Consider the following 16,087-nt stretch of genomic DNA (forward strand, 5'->3'; position numbering starts at 1 on the left):
ATGTCTGAAACTAGTATTATATGTTAATTAATTGTATTTAGATTAAAATTTTCTTTAAAAATAATTTTAAAATAAAATAAGTAACAATCCAATAATGATCAGAGTTATCCAGCAGGGAGTATCAGATCTAGAAGTCAGTTAAATTTAAGGGGCTTGCCGAAGTTTAGGAGAGTCACGCTAGGTCATTTTCCTGTGTGGGGAAGTCTTCAGGGGCAGTTCCAAAGACAAAGATTATTAATATTTCTCCTTCCCCCATTCCTCCTAGAGCCAAAGATGTTTCCTCCACTCACCCACTGGCCCTGTATGTAGGTGTTGCTTTCTCTCTACCAATCAAAAAATCAGTGAGTAACTATAACTTCACCTTTTCCAATATCCCCCTACCCCCGACCTTTGGTCTTTAATGGCCATGGGCAACAGGGACAAAGACATTTTTTAAAAACTTACAGAGATCTATTATGCTCTACTACCTTGGCCTGCATGGGCCACTGCAAAGGGATTCTGTGAACCGTGTACTCAGATGAATGGTCATTATCTTCAAAAAGGCAGGGGCAGTGATAGACACAGGAACCAAAAAAGCAAGAGTTAACGGACCATCAGAATAATGGAGTACCAACACTTTTATGTCCTTGGCTTGAATCCTCAAGGTCCAGTGTCTCAACAGAATTTTCATTTTGGTCTCATCTGCCTCACTTGTCCACCCCTGGGCCAGTTGGCAGTTATACTGAGAACCGGAAATTTTCCTTAGAAGAGAGAAAGAGTATTTGTCAGGTAAACCAAGGAAATGTCCATTATAGGAAGTTAGGCCTTTTGTCATGGTACTCCATTAGCACCCTCCTGACTGTTAAAGAAAAAAAAAATATTGTGACACCCATTAAAGAGAGTAAGGAAGATTTTATTCAAGGGATGCTACTATGATGAGATTTTATTGTATAGTATGGGAGAGAAATCTGGCTCAGCTCAGGCAAATGGAGATTTACAGCTAAAGAGCATGGTGGGGATCACTGAATGTAAAATTAAGATGGAACATCAAGGGTAAGGATGAAGGGATTCTGGCTAAACCATCTGGACAGTAATATTGTTGAAGGAAGGCTAGGGTCATAAACTATTGAGATCAGGGGATAAGGAATTTTTTAAAAGACTTATTAATACATTTTAGAGAGAGGGAGCAGGGGTAGGGGTAGAGGGAGAGGGAAAGAGAATTTTAATCAGACTCTTCACTGAGCATAGAGCCTGAGGTGAGGCTTAATCTCAGGACCGTGAGATCATGACCAGAGTAGAAACCAAGAGTCAAACGTTCAACCAGCTGCACCAACCAGGTGCCCTGGGAATAAGGGATTGGATCAGATATTAAGGGTTATAGATACTGAAGCACCTGGGTGGCTTAGTTGGTTAAATCTCTGGCTTTGGCTTGGTCATGATCTGATCCCAGGATCAAGCCTGGCATTGGGCTTGCTGCTCAGTGGGGAGTCTGGTTCTCTCTCTCCCTCTGCTATTGCCCCTGCTCAGGCTCTCTCTCTGTCAAAATAAATAAATCTTAAAAAAAAAAAGTGGTAAGATACCAGGGGTGAGAGATAAGGAATTTGATCAGATATCAAGAGTAGGATAGAAGATTGCTGAAAAATGACCAAGCAGATTTCTTGCTAAAACTGGGCTAAGTGGGCGGAGCCTAAGGTCAAGGCTAGACAGAAAGAGGACTCAGAGGAACTTGACTCGAGTCTGGTCAAGGAGAAAATCTTCATCATCCATGACCATTGTATTTTCTGCAGTCACACATTTTACTAATTCTTTTATCAGACATTCAGTGAACGAGAAACATGAACACAGCAGCAATAATATAACAAATGTAAGCGCTCTAGAAGAGACAAAGGCAGTATGGGAATCCACCTCATCAGATTTAGAATATGCATGACTCCATGACTGAATTACTACCACTGCTTGACTGTTGAGATTAAGATGTAGTACAGAGGATCAGAGGGAAGGGAGGGAAATCTGAATGGGAGTCATCAGAAAGGGAGACAAGCCATGAGGCACCTTTAACTATAGGAAACAAACTGAGAGTTGCTGGGGGGGAGGGGAGTGGGAGACATGGAGAAACTGGGTGATAGGCATTAAGGAGGACACGTGATGTGATGAGCACCAAGGGTTATCCACAACTGATGAGTTACTGAATTCTCTGAAACCAATGATGTACTATCTAATGGCTAATTGAATTTAAATATCTAAAAAAGGCACTTCAAAAAAAAAGATGTAGCATAACTCACAATATCCTTTGAGTGGAAGAATGTGCGGACTTTCCACACCTCTGCTGTCCAAGTCCCATGGCTAGTAGCCACATGTGGCTAATGACCACTCAAAAGGTGGCCAATTCAAATGGAGAAATGCTGTAAAAGCAGAATAAACACTGGCTTTCAAAGACATATTGTAACCAAAAGTCAGAGAGTATTGCCACCCTCACATCACAAACATCGCATGACTTCTACAGCTAATGAGAGTGGGACCCAAGATGAGAGAGGTCAACCTGAAAGTCCATGATGTCAGAAAGAACATGGAGAAGAAAGAGTCACAATCCTGGAGTGGATGGTCTGAAGACTGTCAGAATGCCTTTTTTTTTTTTTTTTTTTTTTTTTTTTTTTTTTTGGTGATTCTGTATACGGACAAGGAGAATTCATTGGAGATGACATCTGTATGCCTCACATTTTCAAGGGAAAATTATGAAAACGCATATAGACCCACAGCCATAGTTTAATTATGTTTGAAATATATTCAGAACTACTCCAGTCAGTAAATTGCATATTTTCACATTTAGCTTCTCAATTTTCTCTTCGGCACCTCCCATTCTTGAAATCCCAACACAAATCACATCTCTTGCCTAAGGACCATAAACTACCTCACTATCAAAGGCTACAGTTCATTCATTCATTTGATTCATTCAAAGCAACCTAATCTTGAGTGATGTCTTAGGCGCTCTTCTAGGGACTGGTGACACGGTGAACAAAATAGGTAAAAATCTCACTTTCATGGAGCCTCTCTGGTATTTAGGGGAAAATCTTTCCTTATCAACATGAAAATACTTTTTATGGATGTTGCTTAGAATTTCAGTTTTTTTTTTTTTCTTGACAGTATCTCAGGTGATCATCTTTGAGGTGGTTCTCCTGAAAATACCTTTGGGGGGTACTGACTCGACTTTCTGAGTCAGACACTTTCCTAAAGACAGGGGTCAAAGGAAAAGTGACAACTGTCACTCTTGCAGTAAGAACAGGGATCACAATGCTTGAAACAGATATGCTGCTCAGCTGTCAGAAAGTCCACAAGGCTCCAAATGTGTGTGGCCAACTAACGGAACCTGTAACTCAGAGGTTATCATCCTGAGAGCAATGGGAAATCCCTCTAGTTAAGGACTCTCCTTGACGGAAGCTTGACAATGGCCTTGATTTACTTACTATGATGTTTAGGTAATTATACACATTAAGAAAAGTGCACAAGGCACTTACATTTCCATGATACCATCAAAGATATTGTTGTTTTATTAAAATGTTACATCTAGAGTTGTAACGTATAGAGTAGTTAAGTCAATCACTATGAGGTACAGGTGAGACTATTGTAACAGCCATACTTCCATAAAAAAGAAAATTTTTTTGTGGTTTCTGATCTAGGAATCAGCCAGTGAATAATTCTATATCAGTGTCCAGTTACCGGGCTAAACATGTAATCTATTTATATTTCTGAGGGTAAGCTGAATTGTGATCACTGAGCCAGCTGTATTCTAGTAACTACTCATTTACCCAACATAACAGATATAAGAAGGTAAAAGGCTTCTAAGGAGACTGGCTACTTATATTTTGAACCACATTTTGGCAGGTATAACTTGCAACTTGTGCTTAGTGGTAAGATTTCTGATATTTACTTTCTCCTTCCTTTGGCAAGTCAAGTTAGTTAAAAAGTAATTAGAGTAGAGTCCATTGTTTTTCTTAAATGCTTACAGAGATATAGAACTCTCAAATTTCTTTACTAGACAGGATTAGATCACATTAGTGATAAAGATCAGAATGATTTACATTGCTAAAACGAGAACTTCCTGTCAGTTTGGAGAAAGCTCATTTTTATAACCAACATATTGGCTGGGCTAGAGATTAATGAGTGCTATGGGTGGGGTGATGAATGTGATATATTCAATGACCTGTGGAATTTGTTCTGTAATTTCCCCACTCCTCTGGTCAGCAGAGCGTCTTCTTCAGTACCCAGCACTGCCCATAACTGCATTCAGAAAATCACTCTCCAAAAATGGTTATTTGTTTTGCCTTTTTTATAATTTTTTAAAACATTTGATTTATTTACATGTCAGACAGAGGGAATGAGAGCACAAGCAGGGGGAGCAGGAGAGGGAAGGGGAGAAGCAAGCTTCCTGCTTGGTGGGATTGCACAAGGGCTGAAGAAGACAGAATGGGAAGGGGACAAGGAGAATAGTGGGTTTCAGATTCTTGGGAACAGAGCCCACATCTATTTCTATGTTTATCTCACTGCTATAAACCCAGGTCACAGCAGAGTGCCTGCAGCAGAGTCATGGAAGTGCTCCAGAACTGATAACTATTGCTATTTATACTACTAACATTCCTCCACAAAGGGCCAAGTGTCATAGCTTCTCCCAGTTCCCCACACTGAACGCAATGAAGAATCAAACTATCGGGTGAAGGATGGCGAGGGGCATTTAACAGGACCCAGATCACAGGAGCCATATTGTATTGCAGGACCAGGGGTCTTACCAGTGACTAGGTATTCACTCCTCTTGAGAGGCTAGCTCCTTGGATCTCCCTCTTCAATCCTCTGAACCCATGTCTGGCATCAGAAACAAAAGTAAACATAACGTATCGCCCTTGTTTATTTTTTACTATTATTTGTTACAGAGGAAGAGAGAGATCACAAGCAAGGGGAGCTGCAGGCAGAGCACTAGAAGGCAGGCCCCCCACTAGAGCCTGGTATGGGATCCAATCCCAGGACCCTGGGATCATGACCTGAACCAAAGGTAGATGCTTAACTGAGTAAGCTACCCAGGCGTCCCTTATTGTCCTTTAAAATTTAATGTATTCTCTCTCCCTCTCTCTTTGTCCCCACTCTGTCACTCATACTCACACAATCACAGAGTCACAGACAATAGCAAGGCATTTCCCATTCTAATTCGCTAAGGCACTATGAGCTTAAGCTCAACAGAATCACTTTGCCAGCTGCTGCTCTACCGTGCCCTGATCCCTTCTCTATCCCCAAGCTCGATCTGTAACTCAAGTGTCATGGTGGTGGCTCTTTCTGCCCTCCCTCCACAAGGCTGTCATCAGCACACTCTTCCCCGTGGCTCCACTCCCCAGCACTGGCTGCCTTTGGTCTACGGGTATGCCCTCTCCTAGAGATTTTCCACTCTCCCTGAGGGGAAGACAACCCTTACTTCTCCCCGGTGGCTGTCACGTGTCCGCTATATATTGTGACGATCAGCCCGATTAAGAGATTGGGAACTAAAAGACTGGCTTCTGCTTATGGATCAAACTAACTCTGGGGCTTGGGACACATGACAGCAGCACATGGTGGTAGAACTGAGATGGTTAGGGAGTTAATCTGCATTTTCACATCTGGTCAGCAGCAGAACAAAGAAGACACCCCAGATCTCCTATCTCCCAGAACAGTACTCTTCAAGTAACTTACAGCACCATCCTTCTCCAGCTTTGGAAGTGGCACTTTTCCAACCCCAAAGTCTTGATTCTAGGCAGCACTCCGAGAGATACTCCCTCCAGAATCACCCCTGGCTAGAAGTAGTGGTCGGCCAAGGCCTCCCAAATATCTTCCCTTCAGAGTTGCGCTTGCATCAAACTCAAAACTGTGGCACGTACGGGACTTTCCTGTCAGCCTCTAGCTCTAATGACCTATTGGACTTCAGAGGTGCTCTTTTATACCCACTTACCTTATAACATCAACGTGTGACTCCTCTAGAATTCTCTCCATGGTTTTTCTCCTGTACTAATTGTTATGGACTGAATTGTGTCCCCACAAAAGTCATATGAAGAATTCCTAATCTCCGGTGTGACTGCATCTGGAGATAGGGCCTACCTAGAAGGAGGTACTGAAGGCTTGGTGAGGTCACAGGAGTCCTAATCTGCTAGGACTGGTGTCCTCATAAGGGTGAAACACATGAAAGCACTCCCCCTACCTCCCCTCTGGGGGTCCACAGAGAAGAGGTCATCTGAGGGCACAGTTGAAAAGGTAGTGATCTATAGACCAACAAGAAAAGGCTCACTGGAGACCAACCTTGCTGGCACCTTGATCTGGAACTTCTGGCCTCCAGATCTGTGAGAAAATACATTTCTGACATTAAAGCTCTCCAGCCTGTGTTTGTCTGTCCCCGACGGCCTGGCTCCAAAGCCTCAGAGATTGGGGACAGTGAGGAACACCATAGGACTCACCCTGCCACCCTGAAAGGAACCATGCCATTTGGAACTCCAGAAAGGATTCAGAGGAACTGAAATCTGCATTCCTACCTCTGGACAGCCCCATATTCAGCAGGCCCCTGGATGCAAACCTGGAGCTTGACACTCAACCTGAACAAATCCGTCGACTGCCCCCTCCCCCAGAAAGATGGACAGAGTGCTAGCAGATCGGGCCTGCCATGTGGTGGTCCCTAACCATAACCTTTGGTTTGGTTTTCAAGATACTGACCCCAAAGGCCTTGCAGTAGGTGCCCTACAATTTGGGGACACATGGGCAATCCCAGAGGACTCAGCCTGCTGCCCAGAAGGAAACGGTGCCATTTGGAACTCCGGAAAGGATTCAGAGGAGCAGAAATCTGCATGCCTAGCTGAGGACACACCCACACAGAGCTGACTCCTGGACACAAAGCCAGAGCCAGACACTCACCCTCACCTCCACTGTCAACTCAGCCACCCAGACAGCTCTCCATGGGGTCTTCAGGTCAGTCCTGCCATGTCCCTGGTTCCTAACACTAACCCTTGGATGGGTTCTGTAATGATGTCCTCATTTCAGGTTATGTGGTGGTTCTGCAGGACATTGTCCTGGTGTGGGATCAAACACACTGAAGCATCCCGTGTGAAGTGGCAAACGTGGTAAAGAAATGACGGCTGGGGAATCTGAGTGTGGAGACAGCATGTATTTGTGCTGCTATAACAAGCTGACTGCACTTTGAAATCACCACAGAGGAAATGAATCTTCCAAACAACCATGTTAGCACGACGACACGGAAGCAGAGAGAACATCAGACTTTGGGATGGAGTCCAAGCCCTCCCAGATCCAGGTCACCCAACATGGAGAGGACACATGTTAGCAAGAGACTCGTGGGAGAATTAAATCATGGGCCCCTGTATCTCAGGTGCAGTAGAAGCAGTGGATTTGGAATTTCAGTTTTTCCACAACGTTCCACCACAAGCTGGTTAGAACTGTGCAAAAGCAGGAAGGGAAGCCCCAGTAAAGTGGACTGGGGATGCCAGAAGGGGAGGCTGGAAGGGGGCGCCTGCTGCTCAGTGCCCATTACAGACTCCACATTGCAGTTCCCCACAGGAGAGACTCACCAATTCCAGGCCCCAAACGTGAAGCTGGAGGTTCATCTCCTGACTTTTTGTAGGAGCTTTGCAGCTCAGCTGGTGAGAATTCTCCATCACCCTGCCTTTCTCCAAGGGACTTTCCTTCAAGCACCCTTCCCAACTTCTTCCTCCTCCATGAAATAATGTTCCTCTCCTTTGTTTCTCGCACTTGCCTGTGATGGGACCTTAGCTTGCTCAGCCCAGACTGCCATTCTCTGCTCTTCCCAATTAAATCCATGCTGCTGGTCAAATAACTGGCAGATTGAGTTTAAGGCCAATCGAACAAATAAATTCAAGATCTTGCATGGAACAAAATCAATATGCACAAATTAGTGGCACTCCTAGGTGCTCGGAAGGAACCATCAGAATGAGACTGCGGAGAACGATCTCATTAACACCTGCATCCAAGACAGCAAGATACCTGGGAGGCCCCTGAACCAAGAAGGTGACAGACCTGTCCTCTGACAGCCCTGCAACAATGACAACAGACAGGGAGGGGTACACACAGAGATGGGGAGGCACTGTGCTCAGGGAAGAACCCACACTGGGAAAATACCTACTCTCCCCAAAACCGTCTACAGAGTCCTCACTCTGGCTCCCGAATTTCCGGACTCAGCGCAAGCCTGGAGTGGGTGTGGACACGGGAAGGACCCCGCAGGGCTGAGGTGGGGAGAGCACAAGCACCGAAGCAGGGGGACGCTCCCTGACTGCAGACCATCTGAGGAGCCCAAGGAACCTAATCCGCGAGCACACAAACACAGATGAGGACCTAGGAGCACCCGAGCCCAGAAAGGGGGGACCCCACAGCCCCGCGCACAGCACAGCAGGAGGCCACGTCTCCTCACACAAAACGATGGAAGCCCCAGTGTCTACACAGGGCGCCCTTCCTCTGTGGGGTCCTGAGACCACGAACCCCTTGACAGTCCACTCAGGCGGCTTCTCCTCAGCTCCTCCAGCATCTGGTCCTTAGGAGGTTGGACTGCTGCCAGTGTGGGCGCGTCCTCCACAAAGGGTCCGGTCAGTGTGGATGCAGAGCCACACCCTCCTCAGCTTGTCCTGTCAGGGTGGGAGGCGCCCCACATTCTCCAGAAGTCTCCACAGTGGGTCCTGAAGAGGCGGGGCTCAGGTCCCAGCTGTGGCTGTGCAGCCTGGGCTCAGGTCGGAGCTGGGGTCTGGCGCCCTCTGCAGGCGGTGCAAGGCAGTGCAGGACTGTGGGAGCTCACCCTTCAGTGGAAGATCCTGCTCCCTCCCTGGGTCCAGCTGATGCCATTTCATTCCGGAAATTCAAGCTGCATGGAGCCCAATACCCCCCAACTTCCCCCCAAATAGCTAAGGAACAATGAATTGGAAACAATGTGGAATTACAACAGTCCTTGACCCAAACTGTGTCACTGAACATGGCCCTGATGCAGACCCACACTCTGACCTCAACTTGGTCTCAAGCCTGGACCCTACCCTAATCCAAGACCCTAACCCTAGCCCCCAACCCAAACAATGTTCACAAGAATCAAAAGGTAGAAACTGCAAATATCCATCAATGGCAAGTGCATATGCAAAGTGTGGTGAAGGGTTTGAATTTGGGTTCAGGTTCAGGTTTTAGTCAGAGTTCTAGATCAGGCTTTGGGTTTAGAGTTAGGGTGAGGGTTTAGAGTGAAGGACAAGGGAACAGAGTTATAGTTTAGGGCTTTAAGTTTATGATTTAGGCTTTAAGACTCAGGGCTTATGGGATAAATTTCAAGGTCAAATTTGGGGTTTGACTTCATGCTGAGATTTGGGTTCAGGTTTCATGACTTGGAGGTCTGGTTTAGGGTTTGGGTTCCTGGTTCAAGGCTTGGATCCAGGGCTCAGGTACAGGCTTTGGGTTCCATTCCAGGTTTGGGATTCAGGGTTCTAGTTTGGGCTTTAAGGTCAGCTTAGGTTTCAGCGTTGGTAGGGTTTAAGGTTAGGATTAGGGATGACACATTTTCTTCAGTTGTCATCATGGACAAAATAATTCTATCTGAAGATTCTAAGTCAGAAATGTATTTCATCTGGGGGCGCCTGGGTGGCTCCGTGTGTTAAGCCTCTGCCTTGGGCTCAGGTCATGATCTCAGGGTCCTGGGATCGAGCCCTTCATCTGGCTCTCTGCTTGACGGGGAGCCTGCTTCCCCATCTTTCTCTCTGCCTGCCTCTCTGCCTACTTGTGATCTCTGTCTGTCAAATGAATAGAATTAGTAAAAGCTATTATATGATCTTTTACAAACCATTTCCTATCTTTGCATTCTCATGTGCCAAGAGAGACAGGGGTTATTTAAAACCCTGAAGAGAAAGCTCTTGCTTTTAAATTGCCTGTAACCTTCGTGTAATAGATTTATGATTGATGATAGATTTAGTTAAAATATAACTATTTAAAATATTTACTCTCAGTAAACGATTTCAACCTATGCTCATTTAAGTAACTTGGTGCATAATCCCTTTTCTATTAAACCATAGTGCAAGGACCAATGCCGCGTTTCTGAGAGAACCCCAAGCTATTTTTCTAGAATGGCTGTATGCTATATATGGAGTCCTGTTTTCACTCCCTTTGTGGAGCACCTACCCTGGAGGTCATGTAATAACCAATGACCAAAAAAACAAACAAGAAACCCAAACATCCAGGTCGAAGTGCCATCCCTGCCTGGAGTGGAGGAGACTGCTCAGACAGATCCCAGGCAGGCATCTCAGCCCAGGCCTGTGCTGGGGAAGCTGGTTCCTGGCTTTGGGCGCAATCTGGAAGCCAGCAAACTGACCCAAGAGTGCAGCTGGCGTTTAGGACTGATGATCTTTTCGCAGCCAGGCTGCGCGTGGACACACGCTCAGGGAGCCAGGCTAGGAGGCTGCCCAGGGCAGGCGCTGGCAATGCAGCAGCATGCCAGGGCTTAGCCCCGCACCCCAGCATGGGCTCAGGCCTCAGAAGTGAGGGGGCGGGGCCAGCGCAGAGAAGGGTCTTTGCTAATTTCCAAAGCTGGAAGTGAGCTCTCAGAGGACTCAGGAGGGAGGGTGGCGGGGGCGGGTCGGGGGCGGCCGGGAGAAGGGGCTTTGCTAATTGCCCAGGCGGGAAGGAGGGGCGCGCAGCGCCAGGGTGCTGTGCTGCAGCCCATTCGGGACTGCAGGACCCACCATACTCGCTGCCCCTGCACTCCCATGCTCCAGCCTAGCCCCTGAGTCCATGGTGTCCTGTTCCCATTCCAGCCGCCTGCTGCCCCTCCGCGCCCCATGGATTCTCTGGAGGACCCTCTGCTCACAGGTAAAGTGACACCACGACAGGCCCTCACCTGAAGCAGAAAACGCAGTCCAGGAGCTGGGCGTGGGATGGTCAGGGCCCAGCCTCCCGCTGACCTAGGGCACCAGGACCACCCCAGAAGCTGCGCCACACCCTGTCCGCAGGGGGTCAGGCCGGGACAGCGCCACAGGAGGTACCCCCCCTGCCAGTGGGCAGGCTAGCCCCCATAGTTCTGCACCCCCACGCGCTTTTCAGAGCCTCCTGCCATTCCCAGTGCACCCAGAACCCAGAGAGTGAGGCCTTGGGTGCTTTCTAGTGACAGATTCAAGGCAATTTTTCGACTTTGGGACTCAGAGTTAACATAGTTTTCATTTGTGATTATTATTTTTGTGTGGGGGCCATAGCTTTTCTTTTGACCTATGCTTGTTTTCCCTCCCGGTTCTGAAGAAGCCCCTAAATCCTAACCCTTTGAGGACTCCGAAAGCTCTCAGAGCAGCAGTGCTGGGGGACAGTGTGGACACATGGTTTGGTTTCTCCTCTGGCCTGCTTCTGTGGCAGCCCCGCTCTGTCCTCCTCAGACTTCAGAGCAATATCTGAACAAGTGGAGAAGCGACCAGGGGGTCAGGAAGGTGGCCACCGAAGAGTGACTTCTCTGGAGGTTGGCTGAGCAAGCAAGTGAGCATGTTAGTCTAGCTCTGCCTGCATTCAGTATGGAGCTGAACAGGGGCCAGGGAAGGGGAGGAGGAGCAGAGAGCAGGGACAAAGGGACCAAAGAGGAGATTCAGATGAAGGGAAGTAATGGGGAGGAAAGAGAAGAAACTCTAGAAGACAGGTATGTAGAAAGGAAAAGGGATGAAGTGGGCATTGGGAAAGGGCACCACCAGGGAAGGAGAGAGGGGAAGGAAAGAGGGAGGAAAGAGGAAAGGGGAAAGGGAGAAGGGAGGAGTCAGCATGCCAGGGCTCCCCCTGCATCTGAAGAAGAGGTGGCTGGTCCAGCTTGTCAAACAGGGTGCTCACTCTTTGGCCCCAGTTTCTGCTCCCAGTGCTACTGGTCTTTGCAAGGAAGGCAGGCTGTCCCTTGGGACCTACTGGAGCCCACTGGAGCCCACAGGAGGGTGGGAGAGGTAAGATGCCACCAGGTCCTGTCCTGAGCTGCTCCCAGCCACCAGCCTCACCACATGGTGCAAGAGGGACCCCAGAACAAAGGACGGACACAGGCCAGCATGTCTGCTGGTGGCCCTGGGCACTTAGCTCATCGCAGTGAACCACACGGCCTCCTCAACCCACGCTTTCAAAGCCTCCTTCTTCGCTTCTGGCTTTCATGTCTGTAGGAACATGAGCCAGATCTAACTCATCTCCGACAGACAATTCTGACTCACCCCGTGTCAGATTTTTAAGAGTGGCTGTGATAGAGTAAGATAGCAATGCTCCAACAAACGGACTGTTTCCTCCCACTTGACCTCAACAGTCTTATACATTTTCTTAGCGAAAACATCTTTTCTCCTTCCATTAAACTCATAACGTGGTCTAGGAGTATACATGCGCCTTTGGTAGATGTGAAGCGATACAGAGGTCCTTTTTTTTTTTTATTTTACAAGGTAAAGTCAGTGAACATATCCAACTTGACGAATACGTCTCTAAAATGTCAATCCAGGCAAAGCTTTTTCTGCCTACAGTTTGGAGCCCAAGTGGTGACATTTTTAAAATGCTTTCAGTCCCTCAGTGAGGCTCTTAGAAGCTAGCCAGGGCTTACTACGTGCCAGGCACTGTGTCAGGTGTTGGAGCTAAAGGGAAGGAGAGCTTGGAGGCTGGCTGGGGAGGGACATCCATGACACAAGCACAGCTAGAAACGGAGGCCAATGCTAGAAAAGAGAGAGCAGGCTGCATGGAGAGTGTGTACCATGGGGCTTGTGAGCTCACGAATAAGTGGGAGTAACTGGAGTGGGGAGATGGGGGAGAGAAGAGGGTCTTCCCATCAATGGGAATCACCTGTGCTTGGAGGCAGGTGCCATGAGAGGTCTCCACAGGAAGAAGGAGGCAGTGTGGTTGAAGGGCAGAGAGATGGGGCAGAACAGGCATCAGTCAGTTGGAGGGGTATGAATAGACTGATGGGAGGATTATGGGTGCCTTTGGAGGACTGAGAATTTGTTAGAAGATCAGTGCAGATTTCTATGGAGACAAATGCCAGGAACTGATAGGTCTTTGAAAGGTCACTCTGGCTGCCTTTTGGCAAAGGGGTTGGTAAAAGGCACTTGCAGGTGTGAACACACCAGGTGGGAGGTGAGTGCAGGAAATCGGGTGAGGGAGCATGGGAACTTGGTCCCGGGGTATATAAGGGAGAATAGCCTTTAAGGAGTTCCACAAATTGGCACCAGCTGTGGCTTCATTACAGAGCTGGAAGGGGGAGGTGGGTGTGTCCTGGAGGTTACAGAAATTACATGAGAAAGGGAAGTCTTTTTAGATCTCTTTTTCAACTAGAGGAACTCTCACCTTATTGATAGAATTCCAGAGTGGGAACCAATGATATGAGGACATCTTTGAAATGTCTGAATATGTTCTTCGACATCTTTGCAAGTGACGAGGAGACCTTGACCTTAGGAGGCCTTGGCCCTCTTTGTAGCCAGAAAGATTTCACCTACAGATTTGGGTTCTCCCTTTTAAAGTCAAGGAGTCAGTCCTTCCAAAGGACACCTCCTATCATTTTACCCTCTCATCATACCTCACGTGCTGGCATCTCCAAGACCCTCTGTTCCAGGTTGAGAGTATCCACTTTGGCCGGGCTGGTCTTGCTAAGAACACCACCACAGGAAATCTAGAGCCTGTAGTGCTATTAATAACATCATCTAAGACTGTGTTTGCTGCCCTCTTGGCCTCTTCCCACCATGACTCACTGAAGCTTTTTACACATTGTATCCATTATGCTATAGTTCCCAAAGCTCATCTTCTCTAGTGCCATTAGTTTTTAGGGGACCAGGCAAACCTTAAACTTGTCCCCCTTAATTGGATCCCTGTTCCCCCACAATCTCTTTGAATGCCTTTCACCATGATCCTTGAATGAGATCTGAGACCACTGCTGGTACCTAACACTTCTTGGCACCTTGTCTGCTAGGTTCTTGGAAGAGGAGGCGGCTATGGAGGTGAGTGGGGATGGGAGTGGGAGGATTTCTCCCTTCACTTCCCTTTTTGTGTTTTCAAATAATGGGTTTTGAGGGGGAGGGAAAGGTTAACCAGACCATTTATTTTCCATCTCCCATCGATAAAATGTCACACAGGAGAGAGGTGGCAGAAACGCACTTTCAGGTTAATTTTTTTACAAGGAAGATTGACTTATGAACCTACTTTGTTATTCCCTTTCATTCAATTTCCCTGTACCTCCTTTTCTATGAAGTCTAACGGTAACCCATTATTATTTTTATTGTTGGCACGTGCTTTGTGAACCATAAAGTGTACGCTATAAATGGGAGCACTTTTCTTTTTTTTTTTTTTTGTAGTTTACGAAAAACTAATATTTTTTAAATTAATTTTTTATTTATTTTCAGCATAACAGTATTCATTCTTTTTGCACCACACCCAGTGCTCCATGCAAGCAGTGCCCTCTATGATACCCAACACCTGGTACCCCAACCTCCAAATCCCCCGCCCCTTCAAAACCCTCAGATTGTTTTTCAGAGTCCATAGTCTCTCATGATTCAGCTCCCCTTCCAATTTCCCCCACCTCCCTTCTCATCTCTAACTCCCCATGTCCATGAAAAACTAATTTAAAAACATTCATCCACCAGAGTACCCAAAGGGCTCCCATATAAACTATCTGTCGTTACATTATGTCCCGATGTGGAGCTCGATCCCAGGATCCTGAGATCATGACCTGAACTGAAGGCAGAGGCTTTAACACACTGAGCCACCAGCCCCAATGTATTCTCTTCAGTACCAGAATTTGTAACCAATTGACAGATGAAAAAGGAGGCAGTCAAGTGAAAATCAATAGGTCTTAGACCTGCAAGAAATTTGAATTAGATGAATTCAGCTACTCAGGCACTGTTTCACATTTTCAGAAATCTGCAGAAAAGGGGTTTACCTTTTTACAGCATGTAAAAGAGAAGACTAAAACACATACTATGTGTAAGCATGTAAATATCAAAAAATATCCCATTAGTTGCTAAGACACACAGGGCCTATATTTTCTCTCAAATTCATGAATATGTAGGAGCAATAAGTGAGAAGTGAATGTATACTTTTCACTTCGAAGTCTTTTAGAAATCTAAAATATGACTTTCTATGGTTTGTGTTTCCATATTCCTTTATTGCCAGTTTGAACAAATCCACATGCTTTGATTCAAAGGTAATAAATTCCTCTTATTTGGAAACATGATGTTTATTTTTATTCTCTCACCCTTAGCAGGTGGTTTCATTTTAGCACACTTCAGAGTTATAATTTCATGCTTATTAAAAACATTTATTATGATCTACATAGATGAATGAAACTTTTATTTTATTAAATTATTTGACAAAAAATATGTTATTTTTAAAAATGTATTTCCTTTAGGGTTACTTTAGAGCATTCAGAGAGGATCTAGGAGTGTGGTATTATGTAGTTTTTAAGTAGGTATGAAATGGTTATTTATAGGATTGTTTCTTTAAGGCTTATGTATATTGTCCATTATATGCTATAAAATATTTTGAAAGTAAATTTAAGGTATGTTTTACATAGTTTATTTTTTGGAAATAAATATTGAAATGACTTGTGAAATTCAGTATATTCTCAACATTAATTTATTTTGAAATTTACCAGTTGTCTACTGAAGTATTATATGGCAGATATTACTTCAGACTACACTGGTAAATGAAATACGTGGCTTTGTAGAATTTTTATTTTAATGGGTGAGACAATTCAAAGCTATAAACCTTAATAAAAATTGCATAGTGCATTCAAAAAGGATGAGTACAATGGGGAAAAAGAAAAACTCGATCAGGGTGAGAAAAATCAAGGTTGCTAGGCAGGGGATGGGGAGTTAAAATTTTTAATAGGAAGATCAGGGTAGTTACAATGAAGCTGACAATTGAACAAAGGTATGGAAAGGTGATGAATTTGCGCAGAACTATCAGCAATAAGGTCACTCCAGACAAAGGAATTGGCTATCTTGAAGGCCATAAGGTTGGATCATGCCTGGCATATCTGAGGAATAGCAAGGAGGCCACTGTGAGTGACTGAAGAGTAGCAGGGAAAGAGGTCACAGAGGTTAAATGAGTGGCTAGATCATGCAAAAGCTTAGAA

Source organism: Mustela nivalis, assembly GCF_964662115.1.
Source record: "Mustela nivalis genome assembly, contig: HAP1_SCAFFOLD_499, whole genome shotgun sequence".
NCBI classification, from domain to species: domain Eukaryota; kingdom Metazoa; phylum Chordata; class Mammalia; order Carnivora; family Mustelidae; genus Mustela; species Mustela nivalis.